The sequence below is a fragment of the Felis catus genome, chromosome D4, assembly GCF_018350175.1.
Source record: "Felis catus isolate Fca126 chromosome D4, F.catus_Fca126_mat1.0, whole genome shotgun sequence".
Lineage (NCBI taxonomy): Eukaryota > Metazoa > Chordata > Mammalia > Carnivora > Felidae > Felis > Felis catus.
Window position 1 is genome coordinate 6764583 of NC_058380.1, and position 15156 is coordinate 6779738.

At 41.9% G+C, this 15156-nt stretch overlaps 1 long non-coding RNA gene across 1 annotated transcript in view; it reads right to left on the bottom strand.

The window, feature by feature from the left end:
- LOC109493690 overlaps positions 1 to 15156 on the bottom strand; it is a 31277-nt gene that overhangs the window by 15243 nt on the left and 878 nt on the right. Inside the window, exons 2-3 of the long non-coding RNA XR_002148006.2 lie at positions 12889 to 12946; positions 11325 to 11414 (exon numbers count right to left, since the gene is read on the bottom strand). This is a non-coding gene — a long non-coding RNA (uncharacterized LOC109493690). The remainder of the gene's footprint in view (positions 1 to 11324; positions 11415 to 12888; positions 12947 to 15156) is intronic.

Here is a 15156-nt window from a genome sequence, read left to right on the forward strand (position 1 = left end):
AGAATTCAAAATAAATCGTGTGTGTCCGTACTCCACCCTCAAGAGAGGCGGGGCATAAACCCCCACTCCTTAAGTATGACCTGCACGTGGTGGCCTCCTTCCCAACAGAAAGGGGGATAAAAGAATCACTTTACAGTTGAGAACCCTGACACATACTACGTCAGCCAGGCGGTCAAGGCGAACATCAGTAGTGGGAAATGATGCCAATGACGGACACTCTTGATAAGATGTCCTGAGAATGACACTTCAACTTTGCGGTCCTCCTCCCCAAAGCCCATAACCCCAGGTTGATCATGAAAAAAGCATCAGACAGGGGCATCTGGGTGGCTCTCAGTTAAGCGTCCAACTGAGGCTCAGGTCATGATCTTGCAGTTCATGAGTTTGAGCCCCACGTCAGGCTCTGTGCTGACAGCTCAGAGCCTGGAGCCTGCTTCAGATTTTGTGTCTTCCTCTCTCTCTGCCCCTCCTCCACTCGTGCTCTCTCTCTGTCTCTCAAAAATAAATAAACATTAAAAAATGTTAAAAAAAAAAAAACCAAGGAATTCTGAATAAAATCAATTAATATGGACTTTACTTAATAATGATGTATCAATAATGGCTTATTAACTGTAACAAATGTACCTTACTAGTGTAAGATGCTAATAATAGGGGGAACTGAAAAAATGTATATATATATTAGGGGAAACTAGGTGGAGAGTATATGGGATTTCTTACTTTCCTTGCAATCCTTTTGTAAATCTAGAACTGTTCTAAAAAAATTATTGAAAATTAAAAAAATGTTTTCTATCTATATAGATAGAAAATTTAAATATCCTTCTAAATAACTTTTGGGGCAAAGGAGAAAATGGAAGAAAAATAACAAATAATTTAAAAATATATTAATATAAGTGCATTATACCTAAGAAATTCTGTAATATGGATAAAGCAATATGCAGAGGAAAATTAAAACTTACAGCCTTACAAGGGAAAAAAATAAACTATTGGGACTTCATAAAAATAAAAAGCTTCTGTGCAGTGAAGGAAACAATTGACAAAACTAAAAGGCAGCCTTTGGAATGGGAGAAGATATTTGCCAATGACATATCTAATAAAGGTTTAGCATACAAAATATGTAAAGAACTTACAAAAGTCAACACCCAAAAAGCAAAGAATTCAGTTAGAAAATGGACAGAAGACCTGAATAGACATTTTTCCAAAGATGATATGCAAATGGCCAACAGACACATGAAAAGATGCTCAACAGCACTCACCCTCAGGGAAATACAAATCAAAACTACAATGGGAGGGGCATCTGGGTGGCTCAGTCAGTTAAACATCCAACTCTTGATCTCAGCTCAGATCTTGATCTCAGGGTTGTGAGTTAAAGCCCTGCATTGGGCTCGACTCTGGACATGAAGCCTCCGGTAAAAAAAACAAAAACAAAAAACAGGGGTGCCTGGGTGGCTCAGTCGGTTAAGCGGCCGACTTCAGCTCAGGTCATGATCTCACAGTTTGTGAGTTCGAGCCCCACGTGGGGCTCTGTGCTGACAGCTCAGAGCCTGGAGCCTGCTTCGGATTCTGTGTCTCCCCCATCTCTCTGTTCCTCCCCTGCTTGTTTTCTGTCTCTTTCTATCTCCCAAAAATAAATAAATGTAAAAAAAAATTATTTTTAATTGCTGCAGATCATAAAAAAAGAAAGAAAGAAAGCATGCTATTCAATAAGGTTAGCATTGCCCTATTACCAAAACCAGACAAAAAATAACAGAGGAGGAGAGGAGAATTATAGACAAACTTCACTTACGTGGATAGATATAAAAATTCTTCATAAGATGTCAGCAAACTGAATTCACCAAAGTATTAAAAGAATAATACAATAGAACCAAATAACATTTACCCTAATATACTTTGAATTTATTTTAATATAATTCACTACATTAACAGATTAAGGGAGTAGAACCATTTGATCATTTCAATAATTTCCAGCTTGTTTTTATTAAATTCAACACTCATACATGAGGTTTTAAAAAGTTCTTAGGAAGTTAGAAAACGAGCGACATTTCCCTAATTTGGTAAACAAAATAGAGTAAACATCATATTCACGAGAAGAATTTCTTTTACAGAAACGGGAAAATGTACTCTGTCATCGCCCTCATTAAACATTGTACTAGAGACCACAGTCAGTTTAATAAGGAAAGAAAAAGTAAATACCTTAGCAGAAAACAACCTGATATTAATGACAAATATCTAACTTTTAAAAATCTAAGAGAATCAACTGAAAAAGCATGGCACTGATAAAACAGCTTAATAACATACCAAGATTCAAGACAGGCAGTACAAAAATCATTCCTTTTCCTACACTAGCAATAACCAATATGAATAGAAAACGAAATCAATGCTCAGGACTCAGGATTGGCCACCAAAACAAATAATACAGAAATACGCGTTTTGTGAGAATTATGACTTGAAATGGCGCCATGTAAACCTCTACTAACCTCACCACCACCACCATCAAGATCTCTTTCCCCACCCCCCACCCTGTCTTATCGCCAAACCGCATTGTGAATTGGCTTCTGAGAGTGTTATCCTCTTTGCTAGGGAGAGATCTCTAACAGCACGCAGAGTAGAATCCACCTCTATTTAACTGTACTGTTATTTTTTTGTGTCAAAATTATCTGTGTGTGTATCTTACTCCCTTACTAGATGAGCAGTGACTTCCTCTCTGTACTCCAACCCCACCATGCCTTGGGCACAGCAGGTCTGATGACTGACTTGAATACAGTCAGGGGTATGGGTAAGGGAAACGAAAGAGGACCAAGTAAAGTGGAGGGAACACTAAGAGGTCATTAAAGGTGGGCTCACACAAGTAAGATTAGCCTCTCTCAGCCTCTCTTTTCCATGGGTGAATCATCATTATCCGAATTCCTTACATTTCAAAACGGTAAAAATTCTAAAGCAGAGTATGTAGTATTTAGGAAACTTTTAGTGAAAAGACAAGGAAGTATTTTCCCATATAAAACAGCCGAAGTTGCACAGGCAGTCGGTGGGGGGATTCCCGATCTTTTGCAGACTTGACTTGTTTGTTTTTTAAGTTTATTTATTTTGAGAGAGAGAGAGAGAGCATGCATGAATGGGAGAGTGGCAGAGAGAGAGAGAGAGAGAGAGAGAGAGAGAGGGAGAGAGGGAGACAGCATCCCAAGCAGGCTCCATGCTGTCAGCACAGCTCCCGATGCAGGGCTCAAACTCGCAAACTTGAGTCATGACCTGAGCCAAAACCAAGAGTCGGACGCTGAACCAACTGAGCCACTGAGGCACCGCACAGACTTGATCCTTAAGTCTTTCTTTCCCATTCTTCACAAATTCTCCCGATATCCCTTGCTCTTTCTTTGGCCTCATCTATGCTTTGCTTCTCTTCGTTTCTGTTTTCCTCCCCTCCTTCTCTCCTTCTCTCCTAAGACTAGACGGTCCTCCTTTCTCCTCTGTGAAACCTGGTGCAGGAGGAGGGCGAGGAGGCCCCGGGCTTCGTGTCAAACTCAGCGTGTCCCCTGTGGTGTGGGAATGAAGGTCACAAGTGGTCAAAGAGCGAACCTTTAGGAACTAAATGAAACTGGGTTGAGATGAGGCTCCACATTTATCACCTCCGTGTTAAGCATCGTCCTCAGGAAAATGCGGACAATAACAGCAGCTTCCATACACCATTCTTGAATGGATCACGCAAGATCTCGTTTGCACGATGCCTACTTCAAAGCAGGCATGTAACGAATAACGTCTATTAGGGAACTATGGCTGAGACACAGGGGAGTAGAAAGGCCATACTCCCCTGTTTTCCCCCACGTTCCTCCCCTCTGGTCTAAAATCATAGGGATGGGGCGACGGGAGAAGGTGGGGATGCAAGAGGAAGGGCAAAGCAATACACTAATCTTCAGTCTCAATCCCCGCTTGGCTGCCAGATCTACATCAAACACATTGGCATGACGGTTTTTATTTCATATATCTGATTTTATGCTTTATTCCAAAGATCTTGCCTAAACAACTACTTTGCATATCTGAAAGAAAAATGCTCTTAGACTGCACTGCCAGCGAAACTGACCCAGACTGCTCACTGGCCTCTCCAGAGAAACCAACCCGCTGATGGCAGTCCTTCCCTGGCTCCCTCCAAGAACAATACAATTTCAAATGCTCAGAAGGTAATGAATGTCCTGGTAAACAAAGCAAATCCCCCCAAGTTCATGAGGTATTGTGCTTAAGTGAGCAAGGGCAGTTTTCTCTAATAGTGACTTTTCCAAATATTTCAGTTTTCTGCATAAGAAATATGAATGCCTGCTGTAGATCGTTTATTCCTAGGGGTAAGTAATTGCAGCTCACCTAGAAAGTGTCTTCAGCGCAGGTAGGCACATTTTTCAGAACACCTGCTCATTGTATAATTATTGCTGGACTTATAATCATTCCTCTCACTTAAAAAAGGGAGCTAGGGGCATGGCACCTGGGTGGCTCAGTCAGTTGAGAGACCAACTCTTAATTTTTGGCTCAGGTCATGATCTCATATCAGGCCTGGCATCAGGCTCCACACTGGCATGGAGCCTGCTTAGGAGTCTGTCTCCCTCTCCCTCTGCCCCTCCCCAGTCGTGCTCTCTAAATGAATGAATGATAATAAGTAAATAAATACACAAATAAAAAGGGAGTGGGGAGCAAGTTGTACCATAATCCTCTAAGAAAATGCTTCACTTCCCTGTGTTGTCATTCAGCCTTGGCCACATCCAATTTCAGTGTTACTGAATCCACTGCACTCTTAGGTAATAAGGAAAAGAACACACTCTTGTCACTGCTAAGAACATATGTGATCAGTCTTCCTGTTAGTATGAATCACAACAGAAGAATTGGATGATTTGCAATAAGAAACCACAGTCTACTAACAAGCACTCTAACCCTTCAGGCCACAGAAGCATGGAATTAACAACAAATTTGACTCAAAACTTTCCTTTGAGCACCTACTGTATACTAGCACTGTTCCAGGACTTGTGAGTACACTTAAAAAAAAAATACAGGACAGAGGCACCTGGGTTGCTCAGTCGGTTAAGCGTCCGATTTTGGCTCAGGTCATGATCTCACAGTTCATGAGTTCGAGCCCGTATCGGGCTCTGTGCTGAGGGCTCAGAGCCTGGAGCCTGCTTCAGATTCTGTGTTTCCCTCTCTCTCTGCCCTTCTGCCGCTCATGCCCTCTCTTTCTCTTTCTCTCTCTCTCACAAATAAACATTAAAAAAATTTTTTTAAATACAGGATATAGTGTCTGACCTTAAGGAGTATTTAACCTGAATTTTTCTTTATAAGAAAATCAGTATTCTTTTCATGAGTCCTGTAATGTTGACTTTAAAAAGCTGTCCAAAGAGCTCAGCCTTCATTCACCTTTAGAAGAAGGATAACAAAACATTAACACCCAAACTTCATCAGCTCCCAGCCTCTCATTTTCTTGATCACGGGAAGTCTAATCTTTCAGAATCTCTCCTTCCAGGTTATTTCCTGCAGCTTGCAAAAGTGCCTACAAACATCCACAAACACTGAGCTGCAGACTCAGGAGGGTAAGAGACTGCAGCGAAATTGCTTGAGCCTCAGTGTTAAGTGGTTCATCCAGCAAATTTGTTCACCTGCCACCTTATTAACAGTTTAAGCACTGACAGTTCACCCAGAGGTCACACCGTCCTGTGAATGCTAGATATCTAGTCACCCAAAACTGACCTTGAAAATGAGGAGGGTCTAGGAACTTCCACGGTAAAGTTGCTCAGGCCCCATATTGACCTGGACGGCTCACTCACGGGTTACAGACCGCCATTTTCTTTTGGGTCCTTACTCACCACCAGATTGGTAAGGTCAGGACAGATTTCAGAGGCAATCCCTTTGGTACACCAGGAGCAAGCACTCCAAGAAACACGACGGCCTTGCTGCTGGATTTGACCTCCTTCTTTGTGGTGAGTTAGCTCTCGGGTGCCCCAGTCATTTCTCCCTGTTGTTTGCCCTCCATGGGAGCTATCTCAGTCCATCAGGCATACCGTCTGAAGCCAATATTGGTCAGCATCCAAGACTTGTGTTCCAGGAGGCTCCCTGGCCCCTTTAAAAGTCAGTGCCCAGCTCTCTCACCGGAATCACCTGAGCCCCAGCTGTAACCCAGCCCAGATGCTCTGTTACACCAACACTGGGAATATCACTACCAGGTGAGTGATCACACATGATAGACCAAGGTTCTGGTAAGCACTCTGAAAATGTAAAAAGCCTTCCTGGTGGAAACTTATTTTCACCTATCAATTCTGCAGTTCAGGGGGACATTGGTGTGATTAGAAGGCTGTTTAAAGTGACCAGCCCTTGGGGCACCTGGGTGGCGCAGTCGGTCAAGCGTCCGACTTCAGCCAGGTCACGATCTCGCGGTCCGGGAGTTCGAGCCCTGCGTCGGGCTCTGGGCTGATGGCTCAGAGCCTGGAGCCTGTTTCCGATTCTGTGTCTCCCTCTCCCCCTGCCTCTCCCCCGTTCATGCTCTGTCTCTCTCTGTCCCAAAAATAAATTAAAAAAAACGTTGAAAAAAAAATTTAAAGTGACCAGCCCAAGAGAAATTCATACTAAGTCTACAGTAATGAATGTTTTAGATGCAGCTTTTCTTTTCTCAAAAAGTTGCAAACATTTTATTTCACAATATTATGTGCCCAGAACCAGAAAGCAAGCAGCAATACACCTGCGATAATCTGCCTAAGGGATCTTAGAGATTGAGTACAGCAATTTGGACATAGTTCAGTTCCCAAAGCCCCAGAAAGACGAAGAACATGACAGATAATATTTACTGGGCAGTTTCTATGTGCCAAACATTGTGCTGTTATATCCATGCATTGTTTCACACGATCAAACGTTGCTTTGAGGTAGCTGCTATTATGATCTCTGCCCTACAGATAGGAAAACGGAGGTTAAGAAAATGTCCCAAGCTCCTGAGCTAGTAAGAGACGTGGCTGACATATGAACACCAGGCATCTGCCTCTGACATCTCTGTGCTCATTGCCTCCCATTGGGCTTCATAGTGGGGTTTGGGTTCTGCCACATTTGGCTTCTAATCCCATTACTCCCTCTACAGGACCACTTAGCCTCACCACCTTGACTGTAAAATGGGGGAACAAAGTCTAGTTCCAAGGATGTGGTGAAGATTCTCTGAACTAACATTTACAAAGGCCCAATGCAGGGTCATCATTACACGAGAGGGCGGAGTTCAGCCCTCATAAGCATGGGGGTGCAGAGGACCCTCCTCCTGCAGAATCCAGTTCTGGGGCACCATCAGCAATCCCAGGTGCATTCAAAGAGGGGCAGCACTGTTACCAGGTGTGATAATGCAATTTGAGGCATGAAAAGAATTCGGGTACTCTATCCACACTGCTGACCTCACCATCACTGACTTCCTTCCGGAAAGGAGGCTCACACACACTGGACTTACTTTAATTCCTACCCAGGCTCTTTCTGTCTTTGTCCATCAATGACCAAAGCTGAGTATTTTCTACAGATGCACTCAGGCTTCTTACCACAGTGACTCAGAGCACGAAAGCTCAGAGCCCCCACACCCTTACAGGAATTTCTTTTCTAAGACTTGGGTTCTCCTTTAAATGATAAAGATACAGCCAGTCTATGAAATACCTATTCTATTCTTGGTTTGCAATTCTTACGGAAGGTTTGTTTTCAGTTTATACAGGCAGCGGGACACAGAACTACCACGGGTAGCCACTTCTGCAGTTTTGTGCTTAAATTGAAGTGTAATAAGGTGAGAGGAAGAAGGGAAGGGGTTGAGTCCTCGGCAAAAGGACCGAGCCTTCCAGCCAGCTGATGTCCTGGTGTCATTTCCCCAGAAAAGTGACTGCAATGGAAGGGCCATCTACTACAATCTGCCAGTTTAAGAAAGCCAAACCTCTCTCCATATCCAGTCTGTTCTGGGTTGAGCACCGATACTGAATTTTTATCACTGAGTCCTTACATGCTGATTCATAACTGAATCTATCATTTGTTAATTGAATGCTATTCTCATTTCTCTTGTAAATCTGCATAAGTAATTTTCATATAAGGGTTTGTTAGCATCGTACGCATGCCCCACAGACCTGGAAGTCAATGGAGGCCAAGTAGAATCCCCTCTTTTCACATGTAATTGTAGGTAATTTCCATTGGTCTCTCCTGGGTCTTCAGGGTTCTGGCCGCAGGACTGCCTCATTTTCCCTTGGACTAGACTTCCCTAATGGCCACCATCATCATGATGTCAACATATATTGAGTACTTACCATGCTTAAGATATTGTGAAACTAACAGACATACTTCATGTGAATGACCTTGTCCAGTCCATGCAACTCTGTAAGGTTGTTGTTGCTGTTCCCCCATTTTATAGTTGAAGTTGAGTCATAGAGAGGCTTCTTGCCTATGAATCACACAACTAGAGAGGGCTGGAGCTGGGATTTATAACCATGTCTGTGTGACTCCAAATCCTGACCCCTCGACCGTCCCGCCATATAGACTCTCCCCTGACTAGGTCCTGAAAGATACTACATTTACATTGGTTTCATTAAAACTGTGGCCCAACAAATGGCAAGTTACAGACTGTTTACCAAATCATAAGAACATGAATTCGGTCTATAGTGGATGACAATACCTGAATGTGGTGAGTCCAAGCGATTGTCTACATTAATCAGGTTCAGAAATAAGTGAGCTGCATTCTGAGGAAAAGCAATAAGTGTGGGGAAATAGGAGCCTCTCTTTTTTATTCTTTTCTGTGTGCCTTTGGGTAAGTAGCTGACTAGCTTCTCTGTGCCTCTGTGCCTCTGGAGTTGTACTAGATACAGTTGAAGGCAGTGTTTTTCAAAGTACATCTCACAAGCCACTAGTGGGTTATAAAATCAACCATAATCTTTAAATTTTAAGGAATTTGGGACACCTGGGTGGCTCAGTCGGTTGAACATCTGACTCTTGATTTTGGCTTAGGTCATGATCTCACAGTTTTGTGAATTTGAGCCCTACATCAGGCTCTGTGCTCCACAGTGTGGAGCCTGCTTGAGATTCTCTCTCTGCCCCTCCCCTGTTTGCATCCTGTCTCCCTCAAAATAAATAAATAAAACAAAAAAAAAACTTTAAGGAATTGAATAGAATAGTAGAACATAAATATATTTATAGTATCAATGCTATACTATTTATAGTATCAGAATAATAAGGAATAAAAATAAAGCTACTCACATGTAGTAAAAAGTACTTTTTTAAACGTTTACTTATTTATTTTCAGAGAGAGAGAGAGAGCATGAGAGCAGGGGCGGGCAGAGAGAGAGGGAGTGAGAGAATCCCAAGCAGGCTTTGTGCTGTCAGCCCAGAGCCTGACACAGGGCTTGAACCCACAAGCCATGAGATCATGACCTGAGCTGAAATCAAGAGTCAGCACTTACCCAACTGAGCCACCCAGGCACCCCAGTGAGAAGTACTTCTGATCAGTGTTTTGTTTTGGGTGTGGTGTGTGTGTGTGTGTGTGTGTGTGTGTGTGTGTGTGTGTGTGTGTGTTAGGTCACAATGTAAACAATATTCCTTATGGAGGATCATAGTAAAAAAAAGTTTGAATAGCACTTGACTATGGTTCTCTACCTCAAACTGGAAGATTCTATTTAAGAGTTATGATACTTAATAGTAATTCAGGTCATGGCACAAATTCTTCTAAATGGACAGCCAGAATTACACATAGAATTGGGTGAGTCAATGCTAAATTTCCTCCTACTGAACTTTTAATAGAAAAAAAAAAAATCCTCGAGAAATAAGATGTCCACCAAAATGTAAACCCTATAAGAGCCGGATCTATGATCTAACTTCTTTTTCTTTTTCTTTTTCTTAATGTTTATTTTTGAGAAAGAGAGAGACAGAGCATGAGTGGCAGAGGGGCAGAGAGAGAAGGAGACAGAGAATCCGAAGCAGGCTCCAGGCCTTTGGGGCTCAAACCCACAAACCATGAGATGAGATCATGACCTGGGCTGAAGTCGGATGCTTAACCTATTGAGCCACCCAGACTCCCCCATGACCTACCTTCTTAACTGCTGTAACTTTAGTATCAGCAATATTGGTAGGCATTTGAGATTTATTGAACAAAAAATACATATAAATCTGTAAATGAGTAAAGATGAATGAATTCAGATTAAGAAAAAAGAGTTATAATACTTAAGTGACACTCAAATTTGCAGACTGTAATTCTCTACAGTTGATTAGTGGACAGCTCATTGACAAAATTCAGCAGAAAAAAGGAGAGAAAGAGTCAAACGGAATCTAATGATGTTCAGTGTTTTCTTGATACCTGAAGGCCTTTCCCCAATAAGTAAGAAGTTAAACATAGTCTGATCGTGAAATAATGTTCTCCCTCTTTAACTCATGACTATTATCAGACTTTCACTGCTTTAACGTGTTCACAAAAGAGACATCTGTTCCTTTCTTCGCTCAATATGGTATGATTCCATGAGGGATACGAAGCCAGGGTAACAACACAATTAATCTCCTGATACTGGCTCTGCATGTCATGATTTGTCAATATTTAGGCAAACCCCTCATGGAACACTTGGTATATTCCTCAGATTCCATTTGCTTCTCAACTGCACTCCTCTTGTTCGATCCAATATGACAATTTAGTTTAAAAACATGACAATCTAGAGTCCTAAGTAAACGTTGCCACACCTACCCCTTGATCCATCCATCTCTTGATATAGCTGAGAATGTCCATTTCTGTACCAGATCAGACTTTGGCAGTCAGTGTAGTGGAATGCCCCTGGAGTTCTCTAGGGTCTCCATAAGAAAGCCCTAGTGCACTAACAGTCTCCACAAAGACAAAGACCCCTCCCCAGCACCAAGGAGATACAGGTCTTGGGAATGAGAAATAACATGCTGTCTTCATAAAAGCAGCAGTTCCCCAAAACTCAAATCCAAATCCAGAATCCCCAGGGAGCTTTTCAAACACAGATTCCTAACCGCCTTATGTAGACAGTTACATTAAGTACATATTCTAATTTGGTAAGCCTGAGATAGGGCTTAGAAATCTGTATTTTTATTTTTTAAGGACAAACAGTATACATAAGGAAAAAGGTAAAAATCATACCTGTATGATTGAAAAGTTTTTACATAGTGAACATACCCAGCTAATTGATCAGATCAAGAAATAGAACATCCTGGCAGCATATCAGAATCCCTTTCATGTTCTTTTTCGAGACTCTGCCTCTTCTCCCCCCTCCCCACCGCCAAGGTTAGCCTGCATCTTGACTTCGAACAGCACAGGTTGGTTTTGACTTTTTTTGAACTTGATACAAATGGAACTATACAATACTTACTTTTCTGTGTCTGGCTTTCTATGCTCAATATCACGTTTGTTAAGTCTATGTTGTCACTATATTCGTGGCTTGCTCATTCTCACTGCTGTTCTGTGGATAGACATTGAGGTTATTTCCAATTAGGGGCTGTTGCAAACAGTGCTGCAATGAACATTCTTATACATGTCTTTTGGTGCACATGTATATGCATTTCTGTTGGATGCATATATAGGAAAGAAGGTGCTCACGGGTCAGAGACGAGTCCTATATTTAGCTTTAGTAGACACTGCCAAACGGGTTTTCAATATGATTGTATCAAATTGGAATATTTTAAACTATTTCCCAGTTGATTTACCAGGTGTGGTAACCACTGAATGCATGAGCATTTGAAGGCAGCCACGATGTTGACCTCTTTCTACTGCCCCCAATGTACTGGACAGTACCTTACATACGGTAAGAGATCAGCAAATATTGATTTAAATTTGACTTAAATTGATTGAATTACATTTTCCCCAAGTATTAATCAATACATGAGGAACCACAAAGCTCTCACTTCACTTTATTTTCTGATCAGCTTTTCTTAGTTTTATAGAAGAGTATTCCTCTTAAATGAGACAGTAAAAGGAGATATGACCCCAACCAGAGTGGTCATCTGTTTTCCCTTCACAGAGTTTCCCCGCCACCCCCAACCAACAGAATTGAATTCCGTCAGATGCATCTAGAAAAAAACCCTTAGGGCTAATCTTGGCTCAACCACAGACACATTCTACTATGGATTGAATGTCTGTGTCCCCCTAAAATTCATATACTGAAGCCTTCACCCTCAGTGTGACTGTATTTGGACAAGAGCCCTCTAAGGAAGTAAATGTAAGGTTCTATGAGGTCATAAGAGTAGGGCCCTGACCTGATAAGGTTAGGGTCCTAAAAAAGAGCTTCCTCTTCACTGCCCACCCCACCACACACACACACAGGCACACAAAGAAAATGTCATGTGAGGACACAGCGAGAAGGCAGCCAACAGCAACCTGAGGTGAGAATTCTCACCGGAGAACGACCACGTGGGCACCCTGATCCCAGACATCCTTCTCCAGGACTGGGAGAAAATAAATTTCTGCTGTTGTTTGAGCCACAGTTTGTGGTATTTTGTTATGGTGGCCCAAGCGGACTAATACATACTCCAATGCAATTTACCAAGCATTTAGTGAGCCTACTGGGTTGGAATGCCACCTTGATCTAGGTGTAGATCTAGGTGTTGATCTAGGTGTTTGTAACTAGGTTCCAAAAGAAAAATGGAAGTTAACTTTTGGAGGAATACTCTAGCAAACTATTGCAAAGCATCCATTCACTGATTTCCAGGGAAAAGGCCTTCTCATTTCTGCCTCCGTCCAGGAGCTGGACCCTTCACAGTTGGGTTTAGGTGGGTCCAACCAAAATCCACAAGTTCCAACCCAGAGTTGGCAACAGCAGTGGATGACGCAGGCGAGAGCTCCCCCAAAAGAATGATTCTATACAGAAAAATCCGTGAGTGAGGACCAAACATGCTTATGTCTAAAATACTAAAGGGTGATTTCAAAACAATACTTACAGTACAATCCCCAATTTTTCTAAAAGTCCATTATCTGTGTATATCCATATACTCATACCTGTAAATAAGAAGAGAAAAAAATGCCTGTATGGGGAAGCAGAGTCTCACCAGATACCAGTAAGACTGGAAATCAGTGGGGCACCTGGGTGGCTCAGTCGGTTGAGTGTCTGACTTCAGCTCCGGTCATGGTCTTGTGGTTTGTGAGAGTTCCAGCCCCACACTGGGCTCCCTGCTGTCAGCGCAAAGCCCACTTCCCCTCCCCACCTTGCACTTCTTAAAAACAAATAAACATTAAGAAAAACAGACTGGAGATTACTTAAGCCTTAATGGAAGACAATTTGACACATAGCTTTCACGTTTTAAATGCATGTGCCCTTTGACCCAGTAATTCTAATTCTTGGATTCTTCTTACAGATGTATGAGCATAGAAGCCCAACCTCAAATGTACAATGATGTTTATTGCAGTACTGCTGTTAATGACAATAATAATAATAAAAGAATCTAAATGCTATCAATAATGGAATGGTGAAAATAAATCATGATATACAGTGGAAAACTGCACAGGCTTTAGTGAGAATGCAGAAGGTAGTTCTCTGTATGTACTAATGTGAAAAGCTGCCTATGATGTATTATAAATGAAAAAAGCAAGTCACAGATCAATATTTATAGTATGATCCCATCTGTATAGACAAACTCCCTGTATATGACTCTGTGTGGGCAAAAGCACAGGCTATAAGTCTGGAAGAACAGTGCTGGTTATGGTAACCTTTGGAGAGAACAGTGGGGTAAGGGGTAAAGGGTATGTATGAGTTTGCTAGGGATGCCCTAAAAAAATACCACAGGCTGGTGGCTTGACCAACCGTATTCATTTTCTCAGTTTTGGAGGCAAGAAGTCCAAGATCAAGGTGTCCACAGGTTTCTTCTGAGGTCTCTTTCCTTGTCTTGCTGATAGCTACCTTCTTGCTATGTCCTCATGAGGCTTTTTCTCTGTGTATGTCCCCCTGGTGTCTCTCTGTGTGTCCAAATCTCCTCTTCTTCTAGAGATACCAGTTGGACTGGATTAGGGCCCATCCTAACAGCCTCATTTTAACTCAATCCCTTTTTTAAAGACCCTATGTCCACACAGTCACATTCAGAGGTACTGAGGATGAGGACTTCAACATCACGATTTTGAGGGAGACACAATTTAGCCCATAATTGTGTGAGTTCCACATTTCGTCTATCTTGTCTCCATTGTTTAATGATGAGCATATATTTCTGCTGTAATTTTTTATAAATAGGAAAAATTGACTGGAAGACAAATGTTAACAGCAAAATATTAATAGGATTTATCTCTAAGGACTATAGGTGATCTTTATTTCCCCCCGCCTATGGTTTTTAACATTTCTCTCTAATGCTCTTGGATGAACATGTATTACTTTTTAATTAGGAAGCAGAATAAGTGTTATATTTTAATGAAATAAATAAGCCTAACAGCTTCCCCCTTCCAAAGCCTGGGAATTAGACTTGCTCAGAGAAAGTAACCACCTTTGGAAGTGGCTAGTGGAATTTAACAACTTACAGTGACGCTTTGGTCACGATAAGCTATTTGAAACATGCGATCATTCAGGGATGGCGTGTGATTCCTAGGTTGTGCACACCAGCATACCTTCTCTCAATTTTCTCGGTTCCAGAAGCAAAGTATATCTAGTCTTCAATTAGTAGCCTTTTCAGGCAATTACTCAAATTACAGATTTTCCAAATGAGTAGTACATTATGCCCAAGGTGGAAATTGCACACTTTTTCTTAATTTACTAAATTTGATTCTTAATCCCAACTCTGATAATGTCCTATTTTTTTCCCAAGAGATGTACAACATAGTAATGAAATAATCCCATCACGCTGTGAGATTACCTGCAGAGGAATATGTAAAGAATGAGAAAATAAATAGTTGTGACTCCCCTACTACCTGCTTTGCCTCAGGGTTTAAAGCCCCGTCAGAAAGGCCCATGGGATGTGCTGACTTCTGAGTTCAGCAACTTTTCCTCGGAGTTACGGGAGCAATGTACTGTCAGGTGATGGGTGCAGCAGTCTCTCTCTCAGGGAGCTCCCGTCTATGTGCCCAGGCTTTGAGCAGAATCTCCTAACAAGGAAATTGCTGTATGTTTCCCATGTGGTTATTTGAAGGATGAAGCAATGATGTCTTCCAAAGTAGCATCTTCTTTTTTTCTCCTTTTTCCCTTAGAAGCTGCCTCTAGTGCTGGTAAGAGTGGATTTCCCAGAGATGGA